Genomic DNA, 13,907 nt, shown 5'->3' on the forward strand with positions numbered 1-13,907 from the left:
CTCCGCCACCACTACACCACCGTACTCCCACCACAGCCACTGAATCAGATCGGAAACACGAAAATTCTGGCATCGGAGAAGTGTTGGTGTTTACGACAAATGTAGCGCATCATCCGGAAACGGGGCTGGATTTTCTGTTATCGAAAGAAGAAGATAGTGATTATAATTTGATTTGTTATGTAGAATTACAATTTTGAATACTTGATTTTGCCCTAATTTTGATATGATGATGAAGGTGAACAAAAAAGTCATTTAAATCTAAACAAAGGTTTCTTTTTTATGCATTTTCTATCATCACATGAAAGGGGAAACCTTTATATCATTGGCAGTTTTTTTAATAGATTTATGATTCTGTACGTTCTATTCTGTGATGCTTTAAAAGATGATGAGCCAGTGGTCAGATGTTATGACCAGGTTAAAGTATAAGGAAGAAATGCAGAACTTGAACCCTAATTTTTCTTGAGGAAGAAGATGCAGATCTTATAAAGAGGGGATATAAAGGGGTGAGTAATAAAGTAAAAAGATGAAATACCAATAATACCCTTGGCTTAAATAAACCTAACTAAGTAATTTAACTCAGTTTGGTGTAAAGGACTTAAAGTGATATAAAACATGTGTTTTTTGGACATAAAATAAAATTAAAACTTTTAAAGGGCACGTTTCAAAATCAGATAATACATAAAGGAAAAAAAGTGAAATTTACTCTTCAATTTATATAAGATGAGATGGTAGAAATACGATGTAGGCTCTGTTTGTTTGTTTATTTGTTTGTTTGAGCTGGTATATTGTTTTTTTGCTTTATTGTTCCTGGACTACCTACTAGTCTTCTTTTGATTTAATAAAAATATTGTTAGACAAAAAAATTATGCTTAACAAAACTTATAAAAGTGCTAAAACAATAGTATGCTAATTACTAAGCTTCTGTGAATTTGCTTCTTTAATCGAATTGGTGTAAAAATTTAATCATACATAACAAATTCGTGGTTACTTATTTATTTTATTAATTTATATTAAATGTATATACTTGATTAAATTTTAAAAATGTTGAATTGAGAAAAAAATATAAATCATTCAGGAATAAAAAAAAATAGATACTTTATTAATTTAATAGAAATATAAAAAGAGTTTAATATGTTTGTGAAAAAAGAAAAGAGGAATACAAAATAAACAAGGAAGAAACACTACTTTGGTAAATAGTTTTCAAGGAACACCATTTTAATAAATAGTTTTTTCACCAACACTAGTTTAGAAAAAAACTCTAAGATGAATTTATAAAAATTCTCTCCCTCACATATTTACTATTCATTTTTTTCGTGTTTTTTACTTCTTTAATTTTCTTTTACTTTTAATCCTTTTATTTTTTATCTTTTACACTTTTAACCCCAATAGTTTTCATCTTTTACATGAACACATAACCTTTATGGTTTTCATTTGTACACTTTTTACCCCATAGTTTTCATCTTTTTTACATATTTTCATAAACATTTTCTATTTTTAATCCCTAATACTTTTTCATTTTCAACTTTGGTCCTTGTGTTTTACATCTTTTACATATTTGTCACAAATATTTTCTATTGTTAACCCCCAACACTTTTTCACTTTCACTTTTGTCCGTGTACTTTACATCTTTTATAAATTTTTCGTTTTACAATTTGTTCTAAATTTTGCTAGCTAACACGTTGCAATGCGCGTGTGATACAACGTTTTTACGTTTATTTTTAGGTTTAATGGCTCCGTCAAAACTCGCAGATTCTAAGGCGATTTAGCTATTCTTTTCTATGTTTTACTTTTTCGGTCAAATTTTTGCAAGTTAACACGCCATAACATGTGTGCGTGATTCATCATGTTTACTTTACTTTTTGATCAGCTTAATGGACCCGCCGCAAAGCGCGAGTCCTAGATACTAGTTAAAAAATTAGATCACATATGTATATCAGGACTCTAACTAGTGTTTGTGCGCGCTCATTGAGAATATGTTTGAGATCGGAGTACACTAAGGGTATGTGTTGAGCTTGTTTCTTTTTATGGTAGTTCAAGATGAGTTGTTTGGTTCAATTTAAGACACAACTCCATGGTTCATTATTCTCGCAGCTGATATCGTGCTAGTAGTGGAGACTAAACATAGCCTGAATGCAAGGTTAAAGGAGTAGCGAGCAACTTTAGACCGCAAAGGTTTAAGCATTAGCCAATCTAAGATTGAGTACCTTCACTGTGATTTCAGTGGTGCAAACATTGACGATGACACTCAAATCACCATTGACGATCAAACGGTTCCACAGGTAAACAAGTTTAAGTATTTAAGATCGTTTGTAAAAAGGAATGGGGAGATAAATAGTGACGTAGCTCATCGCATCCAAGTTGGTTGGTGTATGTGGTGAGCAACCATTGGAGTATTGTATGACAAGAGGTTTCCAACTAGATTAAAGCATAAATTTATAGGGTTTCAGTTAGACCTGCTATGTCGTATGGGACAGAGTGCTGGGCCATCAAGATAACACAGGGACACAAGATGGATGTAACAGAGATAAGAATGCTGAGGCGGATGTATGGGCACACAATGTTAGATCGGATAAGAAATGACATTTTTAGGAAAATGTTAGGAGTGACTAGTATAATTGATAAGATAAAGGAAAGGAGACTGGGATGGTTTGGACATGTGAATAAGAAGCAGACGACAACACTAGTTAGAGTAGTGGAACACTTCATTGTGGAGGGGAGGAGGAGTAAAGGCATGCTCAATATGACTTGTGACGAGCGGGTTAGGTAGGTGTTACTAAAGTTGCATCTCAGAGGACATGGTCTATGATAAGGGTTTGTGGAGACGTAGATTAATGTTAGGGACTATTAGGTAAGGGATTGTGTTTGACTTTTGTTATAGGGGCTTAGGTTTCTTTAAATGTTAGGAAGACTTTGCATGTGATCATCTTTTTGCATCTATGTCTCTATGTGAATTTATGTATTTAAGAGTTTGTATATATTACATTAAGTTACCCCTACAATATTTAATTTGCTATTTGGTAGGTCTCTGTTTTTATATTTATATGTCTATTGTTCGCCAAATGTTTATTATTGGTGTTGTGTAGAGATAAGGTTTGTCTACATTTAACCCTCCCCCTTCCCACCTAGACCCTAACAGTAACTTTGCTATTTATAGGATTTATTGGGTACAGATGTTGTAGTTGTTGTTTCTCCAACAATTACGTTAATCATTTTTTCCCTTCATGTTTGTCACAAATTTTACTTTTTGTTGCATATGTTGAAAGTTAAAACCAATCATGTACAATGCTTTTGAAAATAGTTTAAATCTTTTACCTTTTAATTAAAAAAAAGTATAAAAACACAAACTAATAACCCTTCCATCACACCAATGATGGAGAATTTTTTAATTTTTTTTCTAATCCAGGAATGTTAAATAGGTCACCTACATGGATTTTACCGATACAATTCAATATTAACCTGAAAATTTCACACCAAAGATAATGTACACAAATATGACATGCTTATTCCAAAGTTAACGTGATTATGACTTTAATAAAAAAGGAAAATAACAAAAATAGCCTTTAAGCGGTCAAATTCAAAATAGCCCTTTGAAACTCCACCATAGCCTTCTTACCAAAATCAAGGCTGTTGTAGCCTCTTTGAAAATCCTCCAACATTAACCAACCAGGTTACACCATGTGTATAAAAATGGCTCTAGTAGCTCAGAGCCGTTTCAGGGCCTTTCAGTTGAGCGGCTCGGCTAAGCTGCTTCAATCGGCTCGTAAATGGCTGAGTTTTTAACGGGTTTAAGAGTTCGCTTAAACAGCTCACACAATTGAGACCCCTCCATGAGTCTCTTCAGCCGGGTTTTTTTTTTTTTTTGTTTTCTTTTTTTAACCTTTGTAAATTTCTAGTACTTTTAATATTTAAAAACAACATAAATTTATCTATAAACAACACCCTCTCACTTTTAGATATTAGATATGGTCTTGTACAAGATGTTCACACTCTCATTACCTTTATGTTTATATCTTTTTCAAGTATATGTTCTTCATGAAAAAAAATATCTCTACATGCTCGTATTGTTACACCATGACGTTTTTCTTTGCTTTAAAATCCGAACCTCATTTTCTCTCTAGGTGATTCGGATCAAAGAAAAAACTATTGTATTTAAAAAAATTTCTTTGATATGAGGTTTAGATTCAACTTTCCCTCCGAAGTTTACCTCTCAGTCCTCTTCGACAAAGATGTAATACTAATTTTTAAGTATATTTTTTATTACGTCATAATATGAGAAAAATATTTGTAAAAAATTGTTCTTTTTTCAACCTTTTATATTTTTAAATTAGTATATTTGTAGTACTTTTAGCACACTCTACATTTCAAGAAATATGATTTTTTTTTACAAGTTGTTCACACTTTCATTACCTCTATATATGTTTCAAATTACATGTATCCCTAGTCGATGTTATATCGGAAGGCAGATGGAAAACATACAATATGTCTATTATTTTATGTCAATCTTCTCCCCCGGAGGGTTAGCTCCTGGTCCTCGTTGACAAAGATGGAATCGAAGAGTGTTGGTGCAGTTGTCTGTCGACTACATCTTAGTTCGAGTCTTAGGCTAGGGCTGATTGTATAGTGAACGGATATCGAGAATATATGTATTAGATAGGTTCGCTTATGTGTCTTATACATAGGTTCGCTCATATGAGCATAAGCATATGAGGTTCGCTTATGTGATCATATGAGGTTCGCTTATATGGACATGTCCATATAAGCGAACCCATAAGTCTATATATAGGGGCCATTATGAGCGGATCTAGTAGAGCAGTTGTGTGTGTACGGCGAAGCCCTGCCAATTTGTCTCCAGAGCTTGTAATTGTTAGCTGATCAATAAACGAGACGTTAAATAGTGAAATCAAGCTATACGAAGACCGAATCAATGAATTCCGCCTCTGATTCTGTCTAAGTACTCTTCTAATCGACTCGTCAGGTCGTATAACGATCCTAAAAGTGGTATCAGAGCTCAGGAGGAAGAGTTCTTACCGTTTAGCTCGTTTTTCGCTCAAAATTCTGATATCTACACCTTCTTTTATCAGTTCAGGGAGTTTTACCAGTTAAAATTGGATCAAAATCTCACAGGTTGTGTGTTACTGGACATAGACAAACCCTTGAAAGTTTTGGACTAAATTACAGAATAAAAATGGGTGAAAACATGTTCGAAATGAGATCCGCTTGTATGAACAGTCAATAGATTCGCTTATTGGACTGATTCAGGTTCGCTTTTTGAACATATTGACAGCAGGTTCGCTCCAAATTTCAGTAAAGATCCGCTTCAAACTGCATTTAGGTTCGCTTTTGAGTTCATCTAAGTGAGGTTCGCTCTTAAGGTTGATCTGGTTCGCTCATTGGGTTGATATCTGGTTCGCTCATTGGGTTGATATAAGGTTCGCTTATTGAGTATTGATCTGGTTCGCTCATTGGGTTGTTATCAGATTCGCTCATAGGACTGTTTCTGGTTCGCTCTTAGGATTGTAATCAGGTTCGCTCTTGAGATTGTTTTCTGGTTCGCTCAAAGTGATTAATTCTGGTTCGCTTATTGGGCATTGGTCTGGTTCGTTCATAGTTGTTGATCTGGTCCGCTCATTGGACTAATTGTGTTTCGCTTATTGAACATAAGTTGGTCCGCTTTTGTTGATTTGACTAGATTCGCTTCTGTGAACAATAAAGACGTGTCGGGATTTTTGTTGACAGATGGACAAAATGTTTGATGAAGAAGAGAATAAGTTTGTTGAAAGTTTAAATAGATTTGGAAGGCATCGTACAAGTCTGTATGATCAAGATGATAAGAGGATTTGGATTCTTAGACTTGAAAACTTTGTTTGTCAACAGAATGAAAGCTTGAAAGAGATGGAAAAAAGATTTGATTACTTGATGGACAAGTTAAAATCGTTTGGAATAAATTTGACAGATACTGAAAAGATATCAAAGTTGGAAGCTGCTTTACCTGTCGAATGGGATGATGTTCTAAAGAAATTAAAACAAAAGCCTAATTCTCGAAATTACATCCATCTGATTTCATCAGTAAACTTCCAAAGCGTCATTATGAAAATTTTGAAAAGAAGAAAATATTGGTGAATAAAATTAAAGAGAATCTAGATAAACTGAATCTGAGAAATCTGGATAAAATCAATTTGGATGTAATTACTGAGATTAATAAAAGAATTTGTATATGTTTTGGTGCAAAACAAAACATGAAGTATGATTATAAAAGAGGATGTTATATTGATGAAAATTTAAAACCTCTTGACTTTGTTAAAATTGTCTGTGCAGGAACATACAAGGTAGAAATAAATGAAACGTCAATGAATGAAGAATCTGTGAAGAATGAAGTTTCAAATTCTGCATCAGTGTGCTCCAAATGTGACAGCTTCAAGACCGAGAATGACAAACTCTTGAAAGATGCGGAAAGTTTGACATCGGAAGTCAAGAAGTTGGAAGACGAGAAGCAAACTGATATTAAACAGATTCTTATATTTCAGGAAATGTGTGAGAAACTGAAGGTTGAAAATGACAAACTGTTAAGTAATTTGAACAGTTTGACATTTGGAAACAAGAAGTTGAAAGAAAAAGAAAAAGTTTTTGAAGAGAAAATTAAGGATTTTGAAATTGAAAAATCAAGAAGTGAAAAAGAATTTCAAAATCAAATGAAAATTCTTGAAGATGGGAGAAATGTTTTTAGTCAAAACAACATTGAAAAGCAAAAATTGATCAATTCCCATCTTCAGAAAATTATTAAACTTGAAAAAGAAAGTGAATGTGCTAGAAAGAAAATTGAAGAGTTGGAACTTCAGAAGATGAGGATTTCTGGATTAAGCTGGAAAACAAGAATCTGAAAGCAAATGAAGCGAAATTTCAAGAACAGATAAAAGTTTTGGAAAATGAAAAATCTGTTCTTGAAAACATGAAAAATGAGAATGAAAATTCAGTCAAGTCTCATCTTGAAAGAATATCTCAGTTTGAAAAAGAAGCTGAGAATTCCAGAAGCAAGATTGATGAACTTGAGAAGAAATTGATAGGTTTTGTGACTGCATCAGACAGTGTGAATTTTCCCTGTCCAAAACCGATCAATTCTGTTCCAGTAAGTGACAATGTCACAAACTTTGACAATGTCAAAGTTGAAGATTGCGATGAGAAATTTGATGATGTAAATGAAAAAATAGAAAAACAAAAATTGTTTTTGAAATTAAAAGAAAAATTTCAGAAAACTGTTCTACAATCGACTGAAAAGGGAGAATGCTCTAAGCAAAAACCTTTGAAGAAGAAAGTGGAACAAAAACAAAACGATAAAAATTTGAAAAATGTTCAAAAAGATAATAAAAGTTCATCAGATCGATCATCCAATCGTAATGAAAAATTACAAAAAGTAAAAAATGAAAACTCAAAAACTGTTGGTAATAAGTGGTGCAGGTTGAACCACAGTGCTGAAAAGTCAAAACTAGCAAACTTGAGAAAGGAATACCACCAAGCCAAACAATGTTATGATCTGAGTATTTGGTGTGAAAAAGGTGGTCCATGGTATGATAACAGAGTGTGTTATCGATGCGGCTATCAAGGACACATTGCTGTTAACTGCCAGGGTTGGAATTATGAGACGAGAAGATGCTTTAACTGTCAGATCAAAGGTCACATAGCCAGAGATTGCCCAAGGAGATCAAGTGAAAGATTGAGGGCTAAGTCTCAGAAATTGGCAAAGATTTCAGTCAAAGTCAAGCCCCATGAACAGAAGGTTCTAAAACCTAAAGTTCAAGAATAGACAATTCAAGAAAAGAAAGTTAAACTTTCATAGGGGCAGAAAGACAGACTGAGGAAAAAGAGGAAGAAGGCAAGAAAGTATTTGGAGAAGATTTTGTCCTTGGGTTCATCTGTTGAAAAAAATAAAGTTCTGATGAATCGATTCCTTCGAATGCCAAGTCAAGCCAGGCGAATTCATCAGATACAAATCTGAGGACGAAAGGGGAAAAGAAGAAGATGAAAGGTGTCGGCGATGAATCTGGCTCATCTAAGTCAGACAAGCCACACTCAGGCAATGATTCTGGTTCGTCAAAACCAGAGGAGCCAGTGGTTGAGGTAAAAAAGGAGAATTCAGATTTAACAATGGATGATGCAAATTTTCCACCATTGTTGAATAAGAATTCGAAATCACCTAAGGACTGTCAGGCTTGGGTGAATCTGTTTAAATGAAAAACCTGACTTGCCGGAGTTCCCAGGTTGGTAAGCGTGGAACATGAATCGGCACATTTCTTGAGAAATCTCACTCTGGTGATTTTTCGCCTTACATGTAGTAAATCAGGGACATTAAGTTGTACTTGATTTTCTACAAATGGTGTTTGAGATCTAAAACTGAAGTTGTCAAATCTGTCATTTGTATGAAGAAAACAAGGTGATGAAGTAACCCCGAACCTACAAATGTTTGGTAAACAAACTAATTTTTCCGGAAAAACCATTTTGATTAAAAAAAACTTAAGTGTTTTGAGATCATAATGGGAAAATAGTTTGTTGAGAGGGGGAGTTCTGATTGTTTACGCCATGTGGATGGAGAATTGATGCGATTCTCATCAAGTAGTCAAACTTTGTACTGTTATGTTTCAAATTTTCCCAGAAAATCAAAATTGAAACATATTTTGATTTTAGGGGGAGTAAAATTTTTAAAAAATTAGAAAATTTGAAAATGTCAAAAACATTGAAAAATTAAAAATGAGTTTTAGTGCAAATAGGGGAAATGATAGTACATCAGCTAGACTGGCACAGTACGCTAAAGATTTGTAATGTATAAATGCAATTAAGCAGTCTCACTAAAGATGTGTCGGTAGGTTTTCACAGAATTAGTAGATCAGTTTGGGATATTAACATAAATTTTACTTGCGTCTACATGGGGAACACCTCCAGGATATATAAGTAACCCCTGAAATCCTGTTTGAAGGGTCTCGTATTCTGAGATACTAGGTCTTTATGCTCAGTGATATCTGGGGTATTATCCAGGGACTTCTGTTGTATGGAAGTACTGACCTAGTCCCCGGATAATACTTTCTGCAAAAAGCTTTGAAATACAAGCTCGCCCTCAGCAATTTGATTAAACAATAAAATTGATAATCTTTGCTGTTGAAAATAAAAGATCCTCTAAAGGGGACCCACCAAAAGTCGAAGCCGTCATCTCTCTGCGTATACGGAAGTATCGACCTGGGCTCTCACGGCCCTCGCACATTACCCCTTAACAGATATCAGTTGTGGTATACTCACCTGTAAGACTGAATACTGGGGTCTGGATACGGGAGTATATACTGAAGTGGGACACATGTAGATGTTCAAGTTCTAAAAACACTAAATCTGTATCCCGAACGAGTTGAACATTTTGTGAGAATTTAAGTAGATCAGAATATTGGCAATCTACGCGAATTGTTTAAAAGCTTAAAATGAAATAACAGCTTAACGGTGCTAGTGTTTAGTCAGCAGCTGATATGATCCTCTTGCACGAACTCACAAAAATATGTTTGTATATATTTCATTTTTGCATTTTAATTGATGTTATTGCATTTGTGTTTCATATTTGAAAAATTCAAAAAGATTTTCGACAACTGATGTTGGAGAGCTGAAATTCAAAATTTCAAAGGCTAAACAAGATGAACAGTTGGTTTGGTCAAAATGATTTGAAATGATTAATCAGATTTTGGAAAGTTTAATAAATTGTTAAATGTGAAAAATTCTTGAATATTCTTTAATGATTAGTTGATTCATTAAGTTGAATCACAATTGTGTTTGTTTGTGATAGATTGTTTGAGTTGTGCAGGTTTCTGATCCTGTTGCTAGGGAAAGCCAGGAGATACATCAGAACCTGAGAAGAAGTTTAAACTGATAAAGCCAGGAGTTGATTTCAATGGTGATAACGATTTCCAGACGGCGATCCCAGCATGATGATAGGGGGAGTCCGATGAAAGTTAGAGCCAGAGAAAGATCCAGGTACTTTATTCCAGGAAGAGTTCCTGAAGAAGACCGATCAAGATTGAAGAGCTGTCAATGTTTGAAGACTCTCACTGAAGATTCCGTCAACATTCAAGGGGGAGTCTGTTGGTGCAGTTGTCTGTCGACTACATCTTAGTTTGAGTCTTAGGTTAGGGCTGATTGTATAGTGAACGGATATCGAGAATATATGTATTAGATAGGTTCGCTTATGTGTCTTATACATAGGTTCGCTCATATGAGCATAAGCATATGAGGTTCGCTTATGTGATCATATGAGGTTCGCTTATATGGACATGTCCATATAAGCGAACCCATAAGTCTATATATAGGGGCCATTATGAGCGGATCTAGTAGAGCAGTTGTGTGTGTGTACGGCGAAGCCCTGCCAATTTGTCTCCAGAGCTTGTAATTGTTAGCTGATCAATAAACGAGACGTTAAATAGTGAAATCAAGCTATACGAAGACCGAATCAATGAATTCCGCCTCTGATTCTGTCTAAGTACTCTTCTGATCGACTCGTCAGGTCGTATAACGATCCTACAAAGAGTTTAAAGCTTTCTTATTACAATAACTTTTTGATTTAATAACAATTTTATTTTGTTATTGTATTCCTGTATTGTTTTGATAACTTTTTGTTTTGTAATTGTATTCTTCGTTGACGAAGATAACACCGAAGACTTTAAAGCTTTCTTATTATAAACTTGTTTCACTTTTTGTGTTGATAACTTAAATTTGAGCATAAGAATACATATTAAACATTATAAACATTACATGATAAGGCTTTAAGTTGTTTCATTTAAAAGGCTCTAAAGAATATCTTGTAACGACTTGGGGAAATTGGAAACGACTCTAAGCCATTTCACCTTGAAACATCTCAACAATCTGAGCCGAGGGACAAGCCTATACGAGCTGATTGGGGAGCCAATTGAAGCGGCTTAGTTGAGCCGCTACAACTGAAAGGCGGCGTTGGCGCAACCTGGTTGGTTAATGCAGAGAGGATTTTCAAATAGGCTACAACAACCTTGATTTCGGTGAGAAGGCTCATGGTGGGGACTAAATGGGCTAATTTAGAAAAGTTGACCAGTTAAGGGCTATTTTCGTTATTTTCCTAATAAAAATCAATAGGGTAAAATACACTTTTCGTCCTTTATGTTTGTATCGAATTGTAATGGATCACCTTAAAATGTCATTTAAGCTTCTTTTTTCATCTCCCTTTAAACCCCTTTAATAACCAACACCACCATATCTCACCCTTCTCTCTTTATCCCACCCACCACCACCCACCGCCGCCACCACCACCACCACCGTGTAGCCACCACCTCCAACCTCCAGATCCACCACCACCAACCCACCACTACCACACATCAACATTGTATGACAGGAGAACATAGCTCAAATTGTAGATTCATTCATTTGAAAACCCTTACTCATGTTTCAATTTCATTTGAAAACCCTCACCCAGATTCAACTTTTAATTTCACATTCAGTTCATTTGAAAACTCTCACTCAATTGCAATCTGAACTTTGATTATCTCACAAATCACAATTGACCAGACACAGAATCAAACAAATTGTAGCAATGTGTTCTAATAAGACCTCTGTGGCTACATCTTCAACCTCACGGTGGTCAAACCATGGGTCTTGGTGGTTTTCCATCTTAAATGGGCTCCGTTTATCCTGGTTCCAGTGGTCAACCTGCATATCAGAGTAATACCTACAGGGTATTGAACCTTAGGTTTCTTCAGCTCCGGTTCCACGAGTAGCTCAAGCTACCACGACTTCAAGTCTCTATCAACCACTACAGGTTCAATCTATTCCACCCTAAATGCTTCAACATGTGCTCTTGTTATTCCTCAAGAACCAGCCAAATTTGAGACCAAATCCATTGTTTGGGGCGATACATTGAATTCCAGTTTGTTGGAACATGTGGTTTGTTGTTGGTGGTGGTTATTGGTGGTGGGTGGTAGTAGTGGGTTGTTGGTGGTGAGTTTGGGGGTAATGGATGAGAGAGAAAGAGAGAAGTATATATATATATATATATATATATATATATATATATATATATATAGGGGAAGGATAAATCGAAAACTCACTCTAGTTGACTAAACCCTGAAAACCCAATAACAACCATTGATCATACTTGATGGATGGCTATGATTCACTTTTGCCCATAAGTTGCTTTTGTGTACTTTTGTCTCAATTTTATAATATATTTCATGTCCTGAAGGGTAATCTTGGAATATTAATTCAATTTCTCTTACAAAAGTCTGCATGTTGTAAGGCTACTTTTCTTCTCTTACAAAAGTCTGCAAGTTGTAAGACTACTTTTCAATCTATTTTTGTACGTATATTTTTATAATATATTTTTGGACGTATATTTTTTTTTGGTTTTGTTACATGTGTATATGACAATCTATTTTTGTAACATATTTTTTTTTGGTTTTGTTACATGTGTTACATAGAAACGTAACATATAACCTGGAAAAAATGTAACAACACACTTTATTTTTTACAGTAATTTAAAAAAAGTGTAACAATGCACTTTATTTTCTTTAACGTGCATTATGGATCTGGAGGATCTTTTAGATCTGGAACATCATGTTCAACATCGAAAATCTTTTGGATCATCTTCAACATCGAATCGTTATATGGAATATCATCTTCAACATCGAACATCTTCAACCGGATCTGGAGCATCTTTTGGATCTGGTAACATCTTGGAACTGGAACGTCTTTTTGGATTTCGGATCTGAACCAGATCTAAGTCTGATGTTGTATGGAACACGGTTCGATCTTCTGATCTTTCTCCGATCTTCACTGCCTCTCTCACCGATCCTCATTGCCTCTCTCTCTCTCCGATCTTCTCTCTCTAACCATCTATCTCTCTAGATTTTTGGGAAGTAAAATATGTTCTTCATTTGAGAAATGCTTCATTAAACACAAAAAGACTCTGTTTGGGAGAAATGAGATGTGAGAGATTTGATTTTTGATCTTGTTTCATCTATATTGGAACAAGAGAGAGAGGATGATTTATGTCACACCCCCAAAATCCACCATGCGGAGTACCACCGCTTGGAGGCGTGACGTGACCAGGATCGAGCCACCAATCATATCGAACAACATAATTAAGTAATTAAAACCAAACACAATACGCTTGGTGACCAAAAGGAAGTAAACCGATTTTAGTTAAACAGCGGAAGCATAAAACGTAAGTTCAAAACATAGTCCATAGTTCATAAGTTTAAAGTCCAAAACGTAGGTTTAATAAGTTCATAAAGTTTATTTATTAAATACGGGACATATCAGTTCGCATCCCACAACGACCACCTCCATATGCAAGCTCCAAGCATTTAGCGACCTGTAAGGCATGTAACAACGAGTCAACAACAAAGTTGAGTGAGTTCACGTTTGGTTGTTTAGTTATAGCATTCGTTTTGTAAATCATCTGTTCGTTTTGAAAACCATGTATCGTATGAGTTTGCATCGCGGTCTTTCTGACATGTTTGCGAAGATTAGTGGGGGTTTCCCATGTGTTACTAGACCACGCGTATCGACTGCTACGAAAATATAAGAGGTGCCCTAAGTCAATGTCTATCAGCATTGACCCTTTGCCCAGAGTCCATTAGTACATGCCCGTCCGACTGGCACGGTGTGAGGTTTGTTAAACCTAATAGCGCTATTAACTAATGACCCGCTCACCATAGGCCTCGGCGATTAAGTCGATAAATGAGGGACTTAAAGTGATAGAGTTGATGGTCTTATGATCGTGTACGTAGGTTTTACGTACGTGCCCTTCAATCCGAGGACAGTAAAAAGTAGTTTAATAGTAATGATAGTACAAGTAGTTAATCAATCCCATTCCCAAACTCCTGGGAATCCCATGCCTTAGAAAGAGTGTGAACTCA

Source organism: Helianthus annuus, chromosome 7 (assembly GCF_002127325.2).
Source record: "Helianthus annuus cultivar XRQ/B chromosome 7, HanXRQr2.0-SUNRISE, whole genome shotgun sequence".
Taxonomy (NCBI): Eukaryota; Viridiplantae; Streptophyta; class Magnoliopsida; order Asterales; family Asteraceae; genus Helianthus; species Helianthus annuus.